The sequence below is a fragment of the Amia ocellicauda genome, chromosome 6 (assembly GCF_036373705.1).
Source record: "Amia ocellicauda isolate fAmiCal2 chromosome 6, fAmiCal2.hap1, whole genome shotgun sequence".
In the NCBI taxonomy this organism is placed as follows: domain Eukaryota; kingdom Metazoa; phylum Chordata; class Actinopteri; order Amiiformes; family Amiidae; genus Amia; species Amia ocellicauda.
The window spans coordinates 49520680-49543235 of record NC_089855.1 but is presented as its reverse complement, the minus strand read 5'-3'; the positions used below and the strand labels follow the sequence as shown (position 1 = coordinate 49543235).

The 22556-nt window shown below is 43.9% G+C and overlaps 4 non-coding genes across 4 annotated transcripts; 2 read left to right on the top strand and 2 right to left on the bottom strand.

Moving 5' to 3' along the window:
• Positions 1 to 382: 382 nt before the first annotated feature.
• Positions 383 to 454, bottom strand: trnae-cuc (transfer RNA glutamic acid (anticodon CUC)). Its single transcript has one exon. It is a non-coding gene; the product is annotated as a tRNA-Glu (tRNA).
• A 135-nt stretch (positions 455 to 589) lies between these two features.
• On the top strand, positions 590 to 661 carry trnaq-cug (transfer RNA glutamine (anticodon CUG)). Its single transcript has one exon. It is a non-coding gene; the product is annotated as a tRNA-Gln (tRNA).
• A 3246-nt stretch (positions 662 to 3907) lies between these two features.
• Positions 3908 to 3979, bottom strand: trnae-cuc (transfer RNA glutamic acid (anticodon CUC)). Its single transcript has one exon. It is a non-coding gene; the product is annotated as a tRNA-Glu (tRNA).
• A 135-nt stretch (positions 3980 to 4114) lies between these two features.
• On the top strand, positions 4115 to 4186 carry trnaq-cug (transfer RNA glutamine (anticodon CUG)). Its single transcript has one exon. It is a non-coding gene; the product is annotated as a tRNA-Gln (tRNA).
• The last annotated feature ends 18370 nt before the right edge of the window (positions 4187 to 22556 follow it).

Sequence of the window (22556 nt, the reverse complement as noted above, 5' to 3'; positions counted from 1 at the left end):
CCCGGGATTGTTTCTTGCGGGGTTTCATGTTGATGTCGCTAGACATGTTGAAGAAGCGGGATGTTTCAGATGCTGAGAATTAAAGAGGTATTGCCTAAAAGCAGCGCGGGGTCTTAAATAGAGAGGAGAGTTTCGGGGCGTTGCCTTCAGGGGGGGGGGGGGGGGTCTTTATGGGTGGCCTTGTTGTTCAGGGTTTTAGGGGTGTACACTTTCTGACGGATATGACGTAGGAATAATTAAGGAAATAACTCTAAAATCATGCCCCCCAATTATGACGTAGGAATATTAATAAGCTTAGGACATACGTCATAACAAAATAGGCCGCGCCCAAAAAACCCTACTATCTACTCACAGGTCCTAGGGGAAGAGCAACAGATCCACCTTCCCTGAACGGGAATCGAACCCGGGCCGCGGCGGTGAGAGCGCCGAATCCTGACCACTAGACCACCAGGGACGGCTCCGGAAGTGACCCGCCACACGCAGCACTCTGGGCGCAACTTGGCTCACTCTGGACTTGGCCGTGCGACAGAGCGAGACGTGTGCGTAGAGCAGAAACCTTCGTCACGGGCAAGAGGTGGGCAGCCGGCTTGGTTCCATGGTGTAATGGTTAGCACTCTGGACTCTGAATCCAGCGATCCGAGTTCAAGTCTCAGTGGGACCTGGGGCCCTTGGCAGGGGCAGCGGCGGTGAAGCGGTGGTCTCCCTGCGTGAGGGCCTGTGTCTGCGAATAAGGCCTGTTTATGTTCCCTCTTGGGAGGCTTGGAGACGAATTGGCGAAAACTCCGGGTCGGCCTGGTGCGTTCATCTTCCTGGTGGTGACCGCGTGGCTTAACGGAGAAGAAGGTGCCTGTGTTGACAGATTACAGATAGATTATTTCCCTTCTTGGAAATCATCGTTAAAGCGAAAAGGAACTTTGTAAACCAGCTAGCTTGGAAGCAACCACGTCAGGGCATTCTTTCAGTGAGACCTCGGTTTTTTACAAGCACGAGTGAAGCTTTAAAAGAAAATGACATAGAATGTTTGCGGCCGTTCATCCAATCAAAAGGTGCATGCCCGAGTCCGATTGCGGTCTGTCTTCCCTGGGGGCGGGGGGGATTGTGTTTTGTGAGATCCGGGGGAGAGGTGAGGTGGCTTTCTTTGGTGTATGCCAGAGGTCCGGTGAGAGGTTGTCTTTTACAACTGTCCCTCAGTCAATACCAAAAACAGTCCCTGCCAATCTGGGAAAGCCATTCAGTCCACAAACAGAGTTTTGACAAACATCCTGCGGGCTTTTTCTCCACCGTTTGATCCTTTTATTGTTGACAGGAATTTCTACAGGGTACGTCCCGAACAGGTGCCTCAATGGCTGTTTGCTAGCTCGATAAATCTAACTTGCTCGGTCTGCATACTATCTTTAATCTAAAACATCATACAGTCTCTTCGGTCTGACTTCGGATCGGAAGATTGAGGGTTGGAGTGCCTTTGCGGTCGTTCCTGGGGTTACGACGTCGAAGCGGCATCTCGGTCGTTTTTTGGGGAACTTCGGAAGGGCCAGCCGGCGTGCTAATGCTGCAGCCGTCGCCGGCGCGTTGTGTCTGATAACCTTACGGCAAACAGGCAATGCCTTGCGCCTGTGTCTGCGGCAAGAAAAGTGAGCGACTCTCCCCCGAAACCGGGGCACGAGCGCCTGAGGCCTTGGAGAATGCGGGCATCGATCCCGCTGCCTCTCGCATGCTGTAGCGTGAGGTACACTTACACATTTCAATTAAAGAAGTGAATTTATAGTATCACCTTATCACGAATCCTGGAATCTTGTAGAACTCAATTTCTGTAATAATTGGACGCAGACACCAATTCCAAAGATATAAATTGTCAAATGTATTCAAAACAAAGACTAAATGTAGCACTACACTAATTATACAAAAGGGAAGAACTAATTACAATTCAACTCTAGATCAACAAATCGAAGACAAATCACTTCCGTGACCAAATCAAAGACCATGGGATCACATATGATAACACAAATCGTTAAACAAAAAAGGTTATAAACACATTGACTACAATACCGGTTACTAAGACGAAGGTGAGTCTCTCGTTAGTATTATTAGTCAGACATTAAATAACTACGTAGGTTAGTATTTATGTCAGGAAACTTCTCGTTATATATATATCAGTCTCATTCACGTTTAGGTGCCGAGAAAGATCCTATCATTACTTGTTACCACAATTTCCCTTAACTGATTATTATTCAATGATTAAGGATAGGCAGGGCCACCAATAATCTAATGTCTATTAACTTGTGTCAATTTCAGACTAAACAGTTAAACAGGAATGAGAAGATATTTCTCGGCGTTGACAGATTTTATTTCTAAAATGATCAACAAAACAGTTTAATGCAACACACATTTATATTTAAGAAAACTAAATGATATTACACATTCTAGAGTTATGAATCACAGATTAACATTTCTAATTGATTTCTCAAATGTCATGAATCATGAACTCCAAACTGTTAAACTTATCTGAACTTCGTCGCAGAGAGGCCTCTCTGGCTTCGGGCTCAGATAACAGCACACGGCACGAGGTCCGTGTGGTTTGGAACAAAGGCAGTCCGGTTCGGCTTTGTCCAAGAACTTCCACTCAGTCGATACACCTGGAAGTTGGGGTTTCGCGAAAGTAGAGTCGTTTCCAAACAGATTTTCCACTGGTTTGAAGGCTCCAAGGTTGTGCACAAAATCTTCTCGGCAAGCAGGGTCTCTCACCGTACTTATTTGAAGACAAAGTCTTTGAGGAAAGCAGGGCCGTGTTTGTTCCAAGGGTCAAGTTTCTTAAGACTCAAATAGCTATTTAAATGACTGACACTTTCGTATACAGTCGACTTAGTCAATTGTCCAGCTGTAAAACTCCACTGATCAGGTGGGCACAGGCGGGCAGCGCAGTCTGTAAAGTTCTTTATTTAATAAAGTCCTTTAAAAGAATTCTTCGTACGGCTCAATCTCCTTCTCCCAGTTTAACTCTTCTGTTGCCGGCAAAGACTTAGTTGGTTTCTGGTTCCGGTTCTGGCAACAGAGCTACAGGTTGAGCTGTGGCAGCGAGTTACTGGTTCAGGTGAGAGAGAGCGAGAAAGACTGTCCGCTGTTCCTTATAGTCTGTCAGATCAAGAGGTGATTGGTTCTTGAGTTTTTGAGATTGGATTTCGGTTTCAGCCCCCAGTGTCCTATTGGAGGGGGGCTTGATTTTTGATTGATGTCAATCCATGCCATCTTTTGGAAATGCCGGTTGGCCTGGGTTCGTAGCTCTATGTCGGGATTTCGGCTCTCGTCCACTTCAAAGAGTTTTTATCACCTACAGGCCCCTTTCTCCAGACATCTCATAGCGGAATTCCAAACTATTTGGCCTCTTCTTGGTGCCATCCTCCCCAAAACTGTCACTTTGATGCAAACCACTTCCAAGCTGATGAGCTAAGGGAATCTGATAACTTTGGGGGGGAGAGGTTTTCTTTAGATCAGTGCTTCAGCTCAGAGCCCAAATGCTTTTATCCAAATACACCCAACATAACGCTACAATGCTAAGCGAGCGCTCTACCACGTGAGCTAATCCTCAGGGCTCTCGGTGAGGCCGACCCCCACTTCTTCAGTCTTTAAGTGGCACGTCGCGAGTAAGTCCTTTCCTGCGCTTCAGGCAAGCTTGCAGCCAACTGCGGACGACTTTCCTTCCTCGGTGGCAGCCATCGTGCCGCAATAGAAAAGGATTGTCATGAGCAAAACTTTCAAAGTGACCGAAAAGATCACGGCCCGTCGTGTGACGTGATTTACATGAGTTACCAGAAACGTTCATGGACATATGTATATAAGTAAGGATTTAATCACAGATAGAGAGAGAGAAAATGCACCACACAGGTCCTAGGGGAAGAGCAACAGATCCACTTTCCCTGACCGGGAATCGAACCCGGGCCGCGGCGGTGAGAGCGCCGAATCCTGACCACTAGACCACCAGGGACGGCTCCTGAAGTGACCCGCCACACGCAGCACTCTGGGCGCAACTTGGCTCACTCTAGACTTGGCCGTGCGACAGAGCGAGACGTGTGCGTAGAGCAGAAACCTTCGTCACGGGCAAGAGGTGGGCAGCGGGCTTGGTTCCATGGTGTAATGGTTAGCACTCTGGACTCTGAATCCAGCGATCCGAGTTCAAGTCTCGGTGGGACCTGGGGCCCTTGGCAGGGGCAGCGGCGGTGAAGCGGTGTTCTCCCTGCGTGAGGGCCTGTGTCTGCGAATAAGGCCTGTTTATGTTCCCTCTTGGGAGGCTTGGAGACGAATTGGCGAAAACTCCAGGTCGGCCTGGTGCGTTCACCTTCCTGGTGGTGACCGCGTGGCTTATCGGAGAAGAAGGTGCCTGTGTTGACAGATTACAGATAGATTATTTCCCTTCTTGGAAATCATCGTTAAAGCGAAAAGGAACTTTGTAAACCAGCTAGCTTGGAAGCAACCACGTCAGGGCATTCTTTCAGTGAGACCTCGGTTTTTTACAAGCACGAGTGAAGCTTTAAAAGAAAATGACATAGAATGTTTGCGGCCGTTCATCCAATCAAAAGGTGCAAGCCCGTGTCCGATTGCGGTCTGTCTTCCCTGGGGGCGGGGGGGATTGTGTTTTGTGAGATCCGGGGGAGAGGTGAGGTGGCTTTCTTTGGTGTATGCCAGAGGTCCGGTGAGAGGTTGTCTTTTACAACTGTCCCTCAGTCAATACCAAAAACAGTCCCTGCCAATCTGGGAAAGCCATTCAGTCCACAAACAGAGTTTTGACAAACATCCTGCGGGCTTTTTCTCCACCGTTTGATCCTTTTATCGTTGACAGGAATTTCTACAGGGTACGTCCCGAACAGGTGCCTCAATGGCTGTTTGCTAGCTCGATAAATCTAACTTGCTCGGTCTGCATACTATCTTTAATCTAAAACATCATACAGTCTCTTCGGTCTGACTTCGGGTCGGAAGATTGAGGGTTGGAGTGCCTTTGCGGTCGTTCCTGGGGTTACGACGTCGAAGCGGCATCTCGGTCGTTTTTGGGGAACTTCGGAAGGGCCAGCCGGCGTGCTAATGCTGCAGCCGTCGCCGGCGCGTTGTGTCTGATAACCTTACGGCAAACAGGCAATGCCTTGCGCCTGTGTCTGCGGCAAGAAAAGTGAGCGACTCTCCCCCGAAACCGGGGCACGAGCGCCTGAGGCCTTGGAGAATGCGGGCATCGATCCCGCTGCCTCTCGCATGCTGTAGCGTAAGGTACACTTATACATTTCAATTAAAGAAGTGAATTTATAGTATCACCTTATCACGAATCCTGGAATCTTGTAGAACTCAATTTCTGTAATAATTGGACGCAGACACCAATTCCAAAGATATAAATTGTCAAATGTATTCAAAACAAAGACTAAATGTAGCACTACACTAATTATACAAAAGGGAAAAACTAATTACAATTCAACTCTAGATCAACAAATCGAAGACAAATCACTTCCGTGACCAAAACAAAGACCATGGGATCTCATATGATAACACAAATCGTTAAACAAAAAAGGTTATAAACACATTGACTACAATACCGGTTAGTAAGACGAAGGTGAGTCTCTCGTTAGTATTATTAGTCAGACATTAAATAACTACGCAGGTTAGTATTTATGTCAGGTAACTTCTCGTTACATATATATCAGTCTCATTCACGTTTAGGTGCCGAGAAAGATCCTATCATTACTTGTTACCACAATTTCCCTTAACTGATTATTATTCAATGATTAAGGATAGGCAGGGCCACCAATAATCTAATGTCTATTAACTTGTGTCAATTTCAGACTAAACAGTTAAACAGGAATGAGAAGATATTTCTCGGCGTTGACAGATTTTATTTCTAAAATTATCAGCAAAACAGTTTAATGCAACACACATTTATATTTAAGAAAACTAAATGATATTACACATTCTAGAGTTATGAATCACAGATTAACATTTCTAATTGATTTCTCAAATGTCATGAATCATGAACTCCAAACGGTTAAACTTATCTGAACTTCGTCGCAGAGAGGCCTCTCTGGCTTCGGGCTCAGATAACAGCACACGGCACGAGGTCCGTGTGGTTTGGAACAAAGGCAGTCCGGTTTGGCTTTGTCCAAGAACTTCCACTCAGTCGATACACCTGGAAGTTGGGGTTTCGCGAAAGTAGAGTCGTTTCCAAACAGATTTTCCACTGGTTTGAAGGCTCCAAGGTTGTGCACAAAATCTTCTTGGCAAGCAGGGTCTCTCACCGTACTTATTTGAAGACAAAGTCTTTGAGGAAAGCAGGGCCGTGTTTGTTCCAAGGGTCAAGTTTCTTAAGACTCAAATAGCTATTTAAATGACTGACACTTTCGTATACAGTCGACTTAGTCAATTGTCCAGCTGTAAAACTCCACTGATCAGGTGGGCACAGGCGGGCAGCGCAGTCTGTAAAGTTCTTTATTTAATAAAGTCCTTTAAAAGAATTCTTCGTACAGCTCAATCTCCTTCTCCCAGTTTAACTCTTCTGTTGCCGGCAAAGACTTAGTTGGTTTCTGGTTCCGGTTCTGGCAACAGTGCTACAGGTTGAGCTGTGGCAGCGAGTTACTGGTTCAGGTGAGAGAGAGCGAGAAAGACTGTCCGCTGTTCCTTATAGTCTGTCAGATCAAGAGGTGATTGGTTCTTGAGTTTTTGAGATTGCATTTCGGTTTCAGCCCCCAGTGTCCGATTGGAGGGGGGCTTGATTTATGACTGATGTCAATCCATGCCATCTTTTGGAAATGCCGGTTGGCCTGGGTTCGTAGCTCTATGTCGGGATTTCGGCTCTCGTCCACTTCAAAGAGTTTTTATCACCTACAGGCCCCTTTCTCCAGACATCTCATAGCAGAATTCCAAACTATTTGGCCTCTTCTTGGTGCCATCCTCCCCAAAACTGTCACTTTGATGCAAACCAGTTCCAAGCTGATGAGCTAAGGGAATCTGATAACTTTGGGGGGGAGAGGTTTTCTTTAGATCAGTGCTTCAGCTCAGAGCCCAAATGCTCTTATCCAAATACACCCAACATAACGCTACAATGCTAAGCGAGCGCTCTACCACGTGAGCTAATCCTCAGGGCTCTCGGTGAGGCCGACCCCCACTTCTTCAGTCTTTAAGTGGCACGTCGCGAGTAAGTCCTTTCCTGCGCTTCAGGCAAGCTTGCAGCCAACTGCGGACGACTTTCCTTCCTCGGTGGCAGCCATCGTGCCGCAATAGAAAAGGATTGTCATGAGCAAAACTTTCAAAGTGACCGAAAAGACCACGGCCCGTCGTGTGATGTGATTTACATGAGCTCCAGAAACGTTCATGGACATATGTATATAAGTAAGGATTTAATCACAGATAGAGAGAGAGAAAATGCACCACACAGGAGTAGATAGTAGGGTTTTTTGGGCGCGGCCTATTTTGTTATGACGTATGCCCTAAGCTTATTAATATTCCTACGTCATAATTGGGGGGCGTGATTTTAGAGTTATTTCCTTAATTATTCCTACGTCATATCCGTCAGAAAGTGTACACCCCTAAAACCCTGAACAACAAGGCCACCCATAACCGGTTGTTCTTGTTGTTCTTGTTGGTCAACTGTAGAGTGTGAATGGGTCGGCTCTTCCTGTAGTGGTTGGGGGTCTTTTTTAAATATACATGTAAGGGGCCCAGGTCTTAACAATGCCATTTTGAATAGTGCGTTTATCATATTCACACTGTCTCTGTCTCTGTCTCTGTCTGTCTCTCTCTCTCTGTCTCTCTCGCCCAATCATTTTATAAGATCAACAAGTTCTGTTGTCTGTAATGGTCACAGGTCCTAACAATTCCTGTTTTGCATAGGGTACTTATGTTAACCCCAATGTATATGGCTCTGTCTCTCCCCTCAAATTTAATTAAAAATAAAATTTAAAAAAAGAGGGTGTGTGTGTGTGTGTGGGTGTTTGTGGGTATAGGTTAATTGTTTTTGTAAAAAAAAAAAAAAAAAAAAAAAAAGCTGTGGTTATATTTTATCTCACACATAATGTGTTCATTCGTTTTACTTAAATACATTCTAGGGTCTTAAAGCTCATAAGAGTTAGACTTAAGATAAGGATATGTTTTTAAGGTATTTTAGCAGGCTCAATCCCTGATGATAAGGAATCATTTAAAAAATAAAAACAACTGATCACTCAATGCTAAATAGATCACAACACTCAAGGCTAAATCACTCACACCACGGGGGACGGGGGTGGGCTCAGACAAACGTAGGCATGGCGTGTGGTCTCAAAACATTCAGAATACTTTTATACTATATAATTTATAAGCTTTGTAAAATAAACCCAAATATCTCTTTTGTGGGGATAAACGCTGTTCTGAGTAGTTTGTGACTTGTTTAATACCAAACAAAGCATCGCTATTAAAAAAAAAAAAAAAATCACTGTAAAAGCGCTACTTATTTTAGATCTTTATAGTTATTTTCTTGGCTCAGGTTGTTTTTTAGCGCGTATAAAGGCCTGAAATATTCTTAGTGTTTATTGACTATAGGTCTTGATGCTTAAAAATGTTTTTTTGAGAGACCAAAAGGTTCTAATAAAAGTTTAGAGTAGAGAGGAGAGAGATCGTCGCCATCTTGGTTTCTATTTGAAATTGATGCAGGGTCATTTTATTGGTTGGTTTTGATATGTTAATTGGTAACAGGACGGCACAAAGGCCAGCCCAGAACAATGCCTTACAAGCAGATCCGGCATCCGGCCATCAGTATAAGTATGAAGGTCTGGTCTTCAGCTCGACAGACTCATACTGACCTTTCGATTTAAGCCTAAAGATCAACAATGTCCGGAAACAACATCAACGACTTCGATTTAAACGAGTTTTTAGGTAAGTCTTCAGATTATTTTCATTGACTCAGAGCGGGTTGTGGGCATGTATTGTAAATAAGGTTATAACATCTGTTTTAAGTTCTGTAAAATTATTTTTCAGCCAGTCAACAGGAGTTAATTCCCAACGCTGAGGAGATCATCTGGAACAACGACGGTAAGATTTTTGTGTTTGCGCTCAAGGGTTCTTATGTATGGGTGTGTGGTTGTGTTTTGAAGCGGCTCATTAGAGTTATGAAAACGTTTTAATATATATTAATGGCGGTCTCTTTAATTACACAGAAACTATCGAAAGGCCTGTGATTAATGTCTCCGAGGATCAACCAAGAGAAGTGGTTGTCCCTAGACAGGCTGTCTGCCGACCGGGTAAGAACTAAACCCCTGTTTGTTTGTATAACGTTTCTGTAAGATGTTTGAGGCCCGTCTTGTTAATTTAAAAAAATATCCTTTCTAACAGTATTAAGAAACGTGGTTCGAGACAACGAAAGGCCTTCCACAGCGAGGGCTTGTTTAGTTTTACCTTCGAGAACCGTCACCTTTCAAGAATCTGAAAGGCCGTCAGCCCCTGTATCTGATAGCGGTGAGTATATATCTGCCGCTTGTAAGAGGTTAAAGCTTTTTATAAAGCGGGGTGGTTAAAGGTTAAACATGTCTCTTACCTTCACAGAAGTGCAAAAAGCTAAACCAGCTGAAAAACATAAGAAACGATTATTCTTTGGAGGTAAGTAAGATCTTTCAAACTTTAATGTTTTTAAAAGGGTTTTGTTTGCCCGTTGAGGGCTAATATTTAAGCGAGGGGTGCCCATTTCCTGTAGGTCTTGGGGGTTCTGGGAAAGATCTTTAGAAGTCCGGACAGGTCTAGGCTTGTTTCTGGGGCATGTGTTTAGAAATGACCGATTGCCCGACCGTCTGGTTAGGAAGTAAAGCTGTCCGAAAGGTTTTAGTAAGTTGTTTGGCTTATCTCCCGCAATTATACTTCTGTTTTAAAGTGGCTGTAGGAAAAGGCTTGAAGGTGTTCATTGTATTTAATATTTAAACAGATCGTGAAAACGTTTGTGAAACAGGAAGTCCCGGGATCAGGAAGCGTTTACACTTGGAAGGTTCGTTTAAAAATGAAATGTGGTGTGTGTGTGTATAAAAAGTGTTTTATTAACAATATTACATTTAAGAAACAGTTTATTTACAGAGGCTTCTCTGTTTTACATTAATTATCAAGTCCTAATAAATATATTGTCTGTAAATAATAAGGCGTTGTAGTGAATGTCTAAGCCTATTTTCAAAGGTCTAAAAAAGCTAAAGGTTTTGAAGGTCCTGGACATGCTGTTTTAAGTTTGATTTCTGTCGCCGTTTAAAGATGTAAATGTAATGTATATTTTTATTCTTCCCAAGACTCTTGGGATAGTCATTCTGTGGATGAGCTATTGAGGACAATTACCCCGTCTAAGTGGGATCAAACATCTTCCCCGGAGAGATCACCGAGAGGATCCCCCACGGTGGTCTTGGAGACCCCCCAACATCTACTCAGGCCACAGCCTTCTGGGGGTAATTCAACAATCCAGATTCAGCCCGCCGCATTGTCGGGCGGAACAAATACAGGCAACCAACAACCTCAGGGGTCGCCGTCAGTCAGGGTTGACACACCACCCAATGACGGACTGGTTTCAACATCGTCCCCCCAGCCCCGTTTCTTGGCTACAGAAACGCTGAACAGTACACCGCGATTGGCCAGGGTGTCACCGCAAAGGCCTTCTTGGTCTCCGTCCGTGAGTATATGCTCGCTCCCTGCCTCCTTCGACCGAGATTTACCGGAGCGACCATCCTTTGCAGCTGAGCCAGGACACCATCCCCCGGAGCTACTTCCTGAAGGTCGGCATGAGTTGCTACATACCTTGTTACTAAATCAAAGACTTGTGTTAGTGGGGCAAAACCTTGTGATAGAGAGCCAAAACACCCTTATTAATACCCTTACTAACGAATTGTACCGTATTTAATGTTTTAATAGATACAAAACGCCTTACTATTGTGGGTTGTTGGAAAAATAAAAAATAAAAAAAATGTCCGGACTTGGTAAAAGAACTCACAAACTAAAGGATTATGAACAAGTTAGGGCCCCAAAAAGACCTTCCCGAGAGAACACCCTCGGCCCTGTTGTGAACTCCTCTGATGTCCCAATGAACCAGGAACTATTACAAATGATAAATGATTTAAATAACCCCCAATCACCACCGATAGAATGTGAATTACCAGACTTACCGTGAACCCCGACCTGTTACAGATGGTCAATGATCTAAATAACCACCTCCCAACGGTAGCGCTTATAGAGGTTCAACCCCTAGTTCACCCCGATTTGTTTGAAATGGTGGAGGCTTTGGAGACGCTACCCCGACCAAATTCTGCCCCTATTATAAATGATTTGAGACAATTAGAACACAGTACGGCGGCAGAAGCAGCCGTCACTATAGAGGAGGGTCTTGACATTAACCGGGTGGATATCTTTGAAGGACTTTTACAGGCTTTAAATGAGCCTCCTCAAAAAGGGGGTTTTGTAGATGTCAGCGGTGGGGGTGTTCGGAATGTGGAGGGTTCTGAGACTGATAAGGCTGTGGATGACATGCTCTGTGAGAATGTAGGGGTTGAAGGCTTTGTTCAAAATGATGATGTGTCCAAAAGTACCAGTGATCCCGTGATTATAGATAGACCGGCCTATAACAATTTTGAAATGATTCAGCGTTTTAATTTTGCAGAACTTTTAAATTGTGACAATTATGCAGAAATATTTGTCAACATACACGAGGCCTTGCAAAACATGCTTGAACAGGTTGCTGAAAGGGTCAGACCTCGAGATGTTGTACAGTTAGAACTCAGAGGGGATGATTTGTTTAGCAACCTATCTGTAATGCTGAGTGGAGATAATTTAGATGTTGATGAATTTCTGGCTAAAATCGAAGCGTTATTGCAAAGTAACGCATCCATCTTAGCTGATGAAAGTCTGTCTCTGGTAATGAATGTGGTTCCTAACCCTGAGGGTGGGGCGCTTAGAAGACTGTCGAAATGCTTGAAGAACGACATAATTAGGAACAAGCTCAGGCAATTAGTGGTGAGTTCCAATGGGGACAATAAGCTCTGTTTTGCTTACAGTTTAATAAAACTACTCACCCCCGACATGCCTGAACCCCAAGCTATGCAAGAGGCTTTAATGCTTCATCAGAGGGCCGGCTTAAACTCTCAACAGATGGTTGCCTTTTCAGACATTGCCATGTTTGAGGAGTTGTTGTCTTTAAAAATTGTTGTGTGGTACCGTTGTGAGGTAAAGGAAGTATTTGTGAAATTTCAGACACATCCTGAAACCCATACACAGACACTGTTTCTCTTCCTAAGTGATAGTCATTACTTTGGAATAAAGAGTTTGACGGCTTTTTTGGGTTGTTCGTATGTTTGTCATTGGTGTTATAAGGCCTTCAATGATAAGCTTAAGCACCGCTGTGACGGTTACTGTAACGTCTGTTTCAATCCGCAATGTCGTAAGGGTTTGGCCCCTACCATCCGATGTAAAGATTGCTTAAGGATTTGTCTCTCCGCGTTCTGTTTTTCCGAACATAAGGTGCAGAGGGCCGCTGCTGAGGGGGTTAAAAAACGGAGTTATTGTGATCAAACTAAATATTGCCCGCAGTGTTGCCTCCAGTACCGTTTTCATGAGGTTAAACCACACAAATGTCTGGAACCGAGATGTAGGATCTGTAATGCGGATTTAACCCCGGGGTCTGAACACCAGTGCTTTATTCAGCCGGTTAAAAAGGAGCCGCCGCACAACCGGTATGTCTTTTTTGATTTTGAATGCCGGCAAGAAAACGGGGTCCATGTTGCTAATTATATACACTGTATTGACATGTTGGATTGTGAGTGGTCAGCTAGCGGTGAGAGTTGTGTCAGGGATTTCTTTACGCGGTATCGCGGTCCAAAATACCTCAATTACACATTTATTGCCCACAATGCTAAGGGTTATGATTCTTACATATTGATGAAGTATCTGGTGGAAAATGGGGTGACCCCAAAAATAATAGCTCAGGGTAGCAAGATCATGTGTTTCACCGACGAGGCTTTCAACCAACGTTACATAGACTCGTTAAATTTCCTCCCCATGAAATTGAGCGCTTTGCCTAAAGCTCTGGGTTTTGAGGCTCAGAAGAAAGGTTGGTTCTGCCATTTTTTTAATACTAAGGACACTCAAAATTATCGAGGGTCCTACCCGCCCGCCTCTTATTATGGGGTTGATACTATGATGTCTCATGAGAGGGAGGAATTCTTTAAATGGTACAATACGGTTAAGGGGGGTGTTTTTGATTTCCGAGAAGAGATGGCCGCTTATTGTAAAAATGATGTGGTGATCCTTAAAGAAGCCTGTTTGCGTTTCCGCACCGAGGTTATCAATACGTCGGGTCTCGACCCTTTGCAAAGTGTGACCATAGCGTCTCTCTGCATGAAAATGTATCGATCCAATTTCTTGCAGAAAAACACTATAGCGGACACCACTTCTGACAACTATCGTGCTAGACAAAAGAACTTTTCGACTGTCTCCATACAGTGGCTGGAATATCTGAGTGCCCGGGATAACATCTTCATCAGACATGCTTTAAATCAAGGGGAAGTCAAAATGGGTCCTTACTACTTAGACGGTTTTAGCGACGTGTCCGGGCGGCGTACCGCTTATGAGTTTGCTGGTGGTATTTACCATGGCTGTCCTCACTGCTTCGACCCAAACACCTTTAACCCCGTAACACAAAAACTCTGCGGTGATATGTACTATGATTTCCAGGAACGAATTGAAACTTTAAAAAACACCTATGGTTTGAATGTACTGGTGATTTGGGAACACGCGTGGACGACCCTGAAGCAACAGGATGTGGGGGTACAACGGTTTATGGAAACCTTGGACTTTCCTGAACGTCTAGAGCCCAGGGATGCGTTATTTGGGGGTCGTACCAACGCCCTCTGTTTACATTATGAGGTAAAGGAGGGTGAGAGAGTAGATTACTATGATTTCACCAGTCTGTACCCTTATGTCAACAAGACCAAAATGTACCCGGTGGGGCATCCAACCATTGTTTATCGTGACTTTCTCGAAATCGGACAGTACTTTGGTTTGATCAAAGTCACCATGTACCCTCCTCGTGAGCTGTTCCTACCCGTGTTGCCTTACAGGTGTTCGGGAAAATTGATGTTCCCTCTGTGTAGAACGTGTGTGGAAACTGAAAATCAAAATACCTCTTGTCTGCACAGTGATGACGAGAGAGCGCTGACGGGTGTCTGGTGTAGCATTGAGCTTGACAAGGCGGTGGAGAAAGGTTACAGAGTCGGTAAGGTGTATGAGGTTTGGCATTTTTCTGAAAAATCTGATACTCTTTTTGCTGAGTACATTATGACCCATCTGAAAGGGAAACAGGAGGCATCGGGCTATCCCTCATGGTGTGTTGACTCCGCTGCCAAAGAGCGGTACGTTCAGCAATATTTTGAAAAGGAAGGGATCCGTCTAGAGCCGGGGAACATAACTGTAAACCCCGCCAAGAGACAAATGTCCAAACTGATTTTAAACAGTCTGTGGGGTAAGTTTGGGGAAAGAAATAACCGTCTAAACACAACCTTGATTAAAACCCCTGAACAGTTTATAGAATTTATCTTTTCCAAACAACATGCAGTATCACACTTTCAATTCTTAAATGACCACGTGGCACAGGTCCAGTGGAGGGCCCCTAAAGATTTCCCCACCAAACAGGGAAACGTTAATGTTTTCATAGCGGTTTTTACCACGGCTTACGCCCAGCTTGAACTGTACAACTTAATGGATCAGCTGCAGGAACGCACGCTCTATCATGATACTGACTCTGTAATCTTTGTCACCAGGCCAGGGGATTGGGTCCCTCCCCTCGGGGACTACCTTGGGGAGTTAACGAGCGAGCTAGATCCTCAGGACCACATAGTGGAGTTTGTTTCAGGGGGTCCTAAGACTTACGCATACAGAACGGCTGCGGGTAAGACCTGTATGAAAGTTAAGGGTTTCACTCTGAACCATTGTAACAACAAGCTCATTAACATCAAGTCTCTGACGACCCTGGTACAAAGTTTTGTAACCGAGAAAGACGCGCCTCCTCGCGAGATTATTACAGCCGGAAATCAGATCTATCACAATAAAAAGGGGTACACATTGGAAAATAGATCACTAAACAAACGGTTCAGGGTGGTGTACAATAAAAGAGTGTTGAAGACTGATTATACCACTCTGCCTTATGGATATTAGCAGTGGTTTTGATAACAGACTTCAACACCCTTTCTCCTGTATTATAGCCGGTCCCTCCAATTCGGGTAAGAGCTATCTTATAAAGAACATCATAGAAGATGTGGACGCAACCGTGTCCCAAGCTCTTGACAACATAGTGTGGTGTTACTCTTGCTGGCAACCTCTCTACGATGATTTGGCATCAAAAAAAAATAATCTGAAATTTGTGCAAGGTCTCCCCGCCTCGTTGTGTGACGATGACCTGTTCCCGCCCGGACAAACTAATCTAGTGATCCTTGATGACCTGATGGAGCAGGCCGGTGACAACAGTGAAGTGGAAAAAGCTTTCACAAAGTACACTCATCATAGGAATTTAAGTATTATTTATTTAGTTCAAAATCTATTTTTTCAAGGTAAAAAAAGCCGCACTATTAATTTAAATGCCAAATATATAATTCTTTTTAAAAACCCCAGAGATAAACTACAGGTCACCGTCTTGGCTCGTCAAATGTACCCTAACCAGACCAAATTCTTTTTGGAGGCATTTGAGGATGCCACCAAAAAACCCTACGGGTACTTGATTGTGGACTTAAAAGCACAAACCCCAGAAGACTTTCGCCTCAGAACAGGTTTGTGCCCGCCCGATTGGCCGGCAGTGTATGTGCTAAAGAAAAGGAAATAAATAAGAATGTCTGTTCGGATTAAAAGAAATCTGCCGCTTTTGCAAATGTTATTTGAGGGGAGCCCGCGCCATAGGAAAGCTGTGCTGGCAGGGGCCCCCTCGGATTTGATCGAGACCCTGTGTGAAATAGCTTTTAACATCTTACGCGGTAATATACCCCTAACCCCTTCTCAACATTCTAAACTCAAAAAACAAAAAGCGGTTATCAAGATCATCGCTAATAAGAAGTATTCTATTAAAAGAAAAAGAAAGAAGATTAATCAAACCGGAGGTTTTATAGGACCGCTGTTGAGCATAGCCGTGCCTTTCCTAACCAGTCTTCTAGCTTCCAGAGTGGGTTAATAATGGAATATGCTCAGAAAATGTTTTTGATCCCTCAGGAGCAGCTTGAGAAACTGAGAAAAAATGTTGTCGGGCCAGAGCCCATTAGACAAACGGCCGAAAACAACCTGGACTCTGAAATGAAAGCTATACTGGCCAGGGCCGATTTAAATCAGTATTCCAAAGCCCAGATGTATAGCAACACGTTACAGCGCTACCTCCGTCTGGTTAGACAGGGTGAAAAAGATCAAAACATTTTAACTTTAACCATGGCCTCTCAAGAAAATGGTTCTGGGACTGATGCGGGGGGTACGGTTGATAAAGATGTTGCGGTGCCCGAACCTGTTGAGAGTTCAGAGGGAGATGTTGTAACGGATGTTTTGAGAAACATGCCGGCCAGAAGCAAAAGACATGCAGAATATATTCTGCACAAAATGGTTCAGAAACCGCGGGTAACGACTTGGAATGAACAGGGTGAATTTGTTTTTAAAGGACAACTGATCAAAGGTTCACACATGTTTGATTTGTTGAAGAGTGTCACTAGCACTAATAAGGTACCCGATAGTCGCCGACCTGTAGGCTGGAATGCTTTCCTACAGGCGATGGCCTGTCTGAACATGCCCCAATCAACAGTCCCTAACCAGGAAACGCGACAAAAAATCCGTCTGTGTAAAGAGGTGGTGACTGATCTGACGCCGATATCTCATTACTCTGACCGTGTTGAGCAACCCTCCTCAGGATCTATCCATCGTTGGGAAGCTTATTAATCTCATGTTTTTATTTGTCTCCCCTGTAAATAAGGAACCGACAAACAATTTTTTTATTTTTTATTTTTATTTTCAAATGTTGTACATTTATTTATAACATAACCCTGCTTTGTATAAGATTTGTGTTGAATAAAAACAAAACTAATGATTCAAAGGCTGTTTTCATTATTTTTTCACTTTAACACGCATGACATCTTTTAAAATCCTCACAAGAACACCCCATCTGTATACATGGCTGGCTAGGGTCGTAAGTAATTGTGTTATAAGGGGGGGTCCACAGTGTCCTGACAAACTCTGCCACTTTTTTATCATTTTGGCCTAAATCCTCACTGTACAAGGACATAATATCGGGGTATGACCTTCCTTTAGATCTATGATATAAGAAAAACACACAGTGTTGACCACAAGTGAAGGTCTGAAGACTTTGTACTTGACGACCGCTGTAAATGGTTTCTTGACAGTTGTTGAGCAGAAAGTTATTGATCTTCCGAGGGAAAGGTCTGAAATCCGGGGGGTTTCCATAGGAATCAAAAAATTCCCCACGGCGGTCCTCCCTTAGATAAATAGCCAGCCAATGTTCTCCGGGCATATTTTTAGGGTGTGTGTTGATTATGTACATTGCAGGTAAATTCTTGATCTTAAATTTAGGCAGCTGGTCGCAGGCGTAGACTCCTTGAAACACTTTCCGTGAGCCGTCCAGGGCATTCATGATGTGGTTGAGCTCTCTGGTGTTCATTTTAATAATAATCATACAGAACGTTTCTCCTCTGATTCACCTCAATAATGTTGTCAAACACAGCATACACGACCATATTTACAGTGCGTGGTAGAGGCTGCTTGAAACGCATCTCCAAACGCATATTGCCCGTCTTCATCAGTGAAAAATGTTGTCCACACTCTTCGTCAGGGGTCAGGTTGAAACCGTACAGGGTGTAACCGCTGCAGTATTCCCGGCGATCGATCAGCAGAGGTTGATCCTTGAGATGGCGACCCGTAGCCAGTACTAGACTGTAATATTCACGAACCGCGTTGCCGTTTTCAAAGTCAGGTTGAAAAGGTCTGGATGGAACCTGCACACCATCGACGTACAGTGCTATAAATTCCGCGTTATAATGTTTAAAGTTAAAGGGGTTCTTGTTGTAAACCCCGGTAAATGCATCATTATCCACGAGACCTATAATAACCTGTTTTGGGAGCTGGCCTAGAAACAGATTTTCCTGGTTCATCACCCGTGTCCCTGCGGGGATACTGTGGACTTTCATATAGACTCTTTCGATCGGGTACTTGGCGTTTGCCGTCATTAAAGCCTGCGCATGTCCTAGTTTAACCGCCGGGGAGACGGATACTTTTTTCACAAACAGCGAGGCCGATAATATGGTCAGTTTATATTTTTCAGTATCAGGGGTCATCAGACAAAAAGCACTTTTACTACGGATCATTTTAATTTTAATGTCTACCCCGTTGAGCATGAGTTTTTCTTGGAAAAATATGTCTGCATGAATATGTCCCATTAGCTCAAAGGTCCTCCCTTCTGTTGAAAAGGCCGTTCTTTTTTGCAAACCCTTATTGAGTCCCTCTGGATCCTGGTCGTCCATAGCTTCCGGGGTGTCTTTGAAGAAAAGGCCGGGGCTGAACTGTTTGCTTAGGGTCTCCTCACTATAATTAAGGATACACTCCATCATGGCCCTATAGGGGTAAGTATTGCTGCTTTGACTAATGAGCCGATCTCCCAGGGTCACATCCACCTGTGAAAACATGGTGGCCACCGGGTAATTGATGACCCCAGCGTTGGCCGTCTTCTCGATTGCATCGCCATCCTCATCAGTCACTTTACAGTTCATTAAAATAAATGTGTTATTCAAATCAATATAATCCTCGCCATTGCCAGCAATAAAAAACTCCAGAGGGGCCGTATCTGAAATTGCGGAAAGAGGGGGTATCTCTACATATATGCTCTTATCTATACTCGTTTGAGTGTATGGAACTGTAAACAGATCCAGTTCTGATTTGACGCATTCTTCCGATAGACTGTGGACAAAAGACATTTTTAAAAGATGTATCCTGAGGCTCTATTTGTCTTTCTTTGAGACTTTCTTTTTGCAGGTTTTTTCTTGTGCTGCTTCCTTCTCCGAGTGTTTCCACGATATGTTGGAGAATGAGAGCTTCTTCGTTTTTTGTTAGCCACGGATCTTCGTCGCCCTGGTGGACACATACTGTTTCTTCTTTTACCCCCCCTCCTCGCCATTACCATGAGACCCGAACCCTCCTGCTGCTCATGGCTAGCTGCCCGGTTCATAACATTGGTGAACACGTCACTAACAATATTTTTAGCCGCTGATTTCAAGTGGGGTCTGGCTATAGCAGAGCCTCTCTTAAGCAGGGGTACGGCCATTCTAAAGAGACCACGAAAGAGTCCTCCTAGACCGGCTCCATACATTGTGGGGGCTCCTACAAAACCGGGCAAGCCGTTCACGGCTTGCATCTTGTAATAATCCACATAGGCGCTAGGATCTACATAACCCCTCGAGGTAGCCATTTTAATAATGTACACACTGTTTCAGGGGTCGAAAATGTAGTTTGACAATAACTTTCCCGAAGCGGAAGGGTACGTTGATATTCTGATCCGATTTTACTTCGATCGTGATGTTGTCAAAGTGGGTCTTTGAGACTGGTACGTAGTGTGGCTTGTCATAAGTAATTGTGACCATGTCATTGCTTTTACCTTTAATAAGTACATTTCTCAAAAGGGGGACATAGCTATCCCCGACCCTCTGGTGTGTTATGATATCCGTATACACATAAAGAGTGTAAAAGCCGCCACTGATGTCAGCCGGGAAGGGTGCCACCACTTCTGAGAACCTGCTCTCTGTGTCAGAATAGAACCCTAATATACGCCCCAGTTGTCCTTTGGTTTGAATGCTAATACCAGGTTTTGACACCTTGTACACTCTGTTTTTAATAGGGTTGTAATATAGCTTGATGTTGGGGGTGCCTTCTGAGAACTGTTTATGCATCTCATCTAATATTGTATCCACATTGTCATAATAACCTCCTTGCATCGTGAATGTCCATTGACTCTTTTTAACATCGTCAAAAATGGCGAAGGTGGCATCCTTATCTTGTAAAACAGCCCAAGTGTAAGGATACTGTATTTCCGCCAACCCCACTTCCCACGACCCCCTTAGATCTATAGATTTTCCAAATTGTACCGTGTAACTGGATATTTCATTTTTAGGGTATATATCGAGAGAGGCGTTACTGGGTAGAGTCACGTAGAAGCCTCCTGATTCCATCTTGAGTATCGAAAGTAATGACCCCATCACACCAGCGGGCATGTTGTTATAAGGCTTGAATATCACAAACCTGTTGTTCCGGGACCCAACTATTGAACTTTTCAGGCCATCCAAGCCATTTCACCAACACATATTTTTTCCGGTTCTGGGTTTTCTCAGCTAATATCTTTTCAACTCTGTATACAATGTCTTTACCCACAATAATTTTTTGTAACTCGGCTTCGTAAAACGTTCCTTCTATATCCTCCCCGTCATTGTCTTTTAACCGGTACACGGGGGGGTCTCTAGCCACCTGTTCGGTAACTGTAAAATATTCGTCAGAAAATGTTTGTTCATAACCTTTGGCAAAAGTACTCCTTAGATTTGAAACGCGAACCACATCACCGATGTTGAACTTATAAGTAGTTTTCCCCTTCTTAATAAATGGGCCGTATAATTTTTTATAGACCTTAAAAGAATTACTTTGATCAACATCTATAGGCTTCATTTTAATACTGGCGTGATACCCTTGGTTGTAAGCATCGATAAAATCCTGAACTTTATCAAAATACTTGAACGTGTTGACCGCTGTAAAATATCTCCACATTTTGGTCTTTATGGTGCGGTTAAACCTCTCCACCACCGATGCCTTAAGCTCATTACCGGTGGTGAAATGATGTATTTTGTGTCTCTTCAGTAGATTCTGAAATTCTCTGTTGAGAAACTCTTTTCCTTTATCAGTCTGCAGTTTTTTAGGACATCGTCCCTGGGACAATATATCCTCAAAGGCCCTTGTCACCGCCCGACCTGTTTTTTTATGTAGAATGCGAGCCCAGGCATATTTTGATAACACATCGATACACATCAACATAAATTTGTGACCATTGTTATGTTTTGATAAATTTGACATATCGACTAGATCCATTTGCCATTGTGAGTCTATGTCAGTTGCATATACACGGTTTCTTTTAAAGTTAATCCTGAGAGGTTTATGTAAGGTATAGGCGTCTTGTTCCCGTAACCATTCTGAAACAACCACATCATTAACCTTCACGCCGGCCTCAGCGAGTCCTCTTTGAAAACCCTTCTTACCCACCAAACCCCCAATCTTGGCTGGGTTGTAGTATAGTTCATGCATTTGGGGAGCTTGCCGAGTCATTCTGCCAAATAAACACACAGACCCACACTATGCGCAAAGTTTTTATACAAGGTTTTTTATTCAACTTCAGGAGAGCAGATACCCCTTTTTAGACATTTGAGAAAAGTATAACATACACAACAATTTTTTCTACGGTCCAGACAAAAAGAAATCAGATGATTGGTTACTTGATCTATATCAACAAATACCTGTTTCTTTATCTTGTAGGCACACACCTCAGTTACATATGTAAATAAAACAACAATATGACCTATTTTAAAAGTAAACAGAGGGGTATTAAACATGCTCAGTAAAAGGTCATACAGATGTTGATGAAATGGCCTAATATCATTCTTGGCCCCCTTGAGCGCTTCATCCCAGTGTTCGTACCCCCCGGTCTTTGTTACAGCAACCATTAACTTTTCCAGGTTTGAAAGTTGATCCTCATCGATGGTTAAATCTGTAGAGAAAAGGCTCGCGTTGGCTACTTTTCTGTCAAGCACATGGTGTAATAGCGCTCTCAGGTTAGCTGCAGAGTGTTGATGACAGAACCAGTTGCAGCAGCAGTCCAGAACATTCCCCATGTTCAAAGTCCCTTAGTTCAGGTCAGAGTCTGAATCAGTGGCGTAGATGTCGAATTCTTCGTCGCTGCCCCCAGCTTTAACTTCTTTACGGAAGAAATAAGCTTTTAGCTTGCCAGCGGTTTTTCTACTTGGCTCATCCAGGTCATTGAGCAGCTGCCCAAGTTTCTCTATTATAAACGGCTCCTTTTTCAGCTCCAGCAAAATCTCATCTATGATTTTCTGGACTTGTCCAGCAGTGACATGTATGTGGGAGTAAGACAGAGCCTTGATTAGTGCCGGTTTCAGCCACGGTTTGTTCAGTCTTCTGTAAAACACGTTGAAATAGAACAGGAAATAGTAACGGTCTGGTTCAAACAAACAACTGTGTCTCAACTGACTGGGGTGATTCACTTCACACCCCCGACAGACTTCTTTCAGAGCTCGGTCGATGAGAGCACTCAGAATATACACCAGGGTGCTTTTAACCACTCTGCTTACTTGGACACCTACCCCGGGCATAAATCCTGCGTCTTCATCACGCCCCCGAGACCGTCCGATGCTCATTGGGTCGCCTGGTGGTTTGTGGGGTGTTTCTACATCCATTGGACTGAGACGCACAGACGGTAGACAGTTCGGCAAAATCGAGGCCCTCCATGAGCTCCAGAGGCT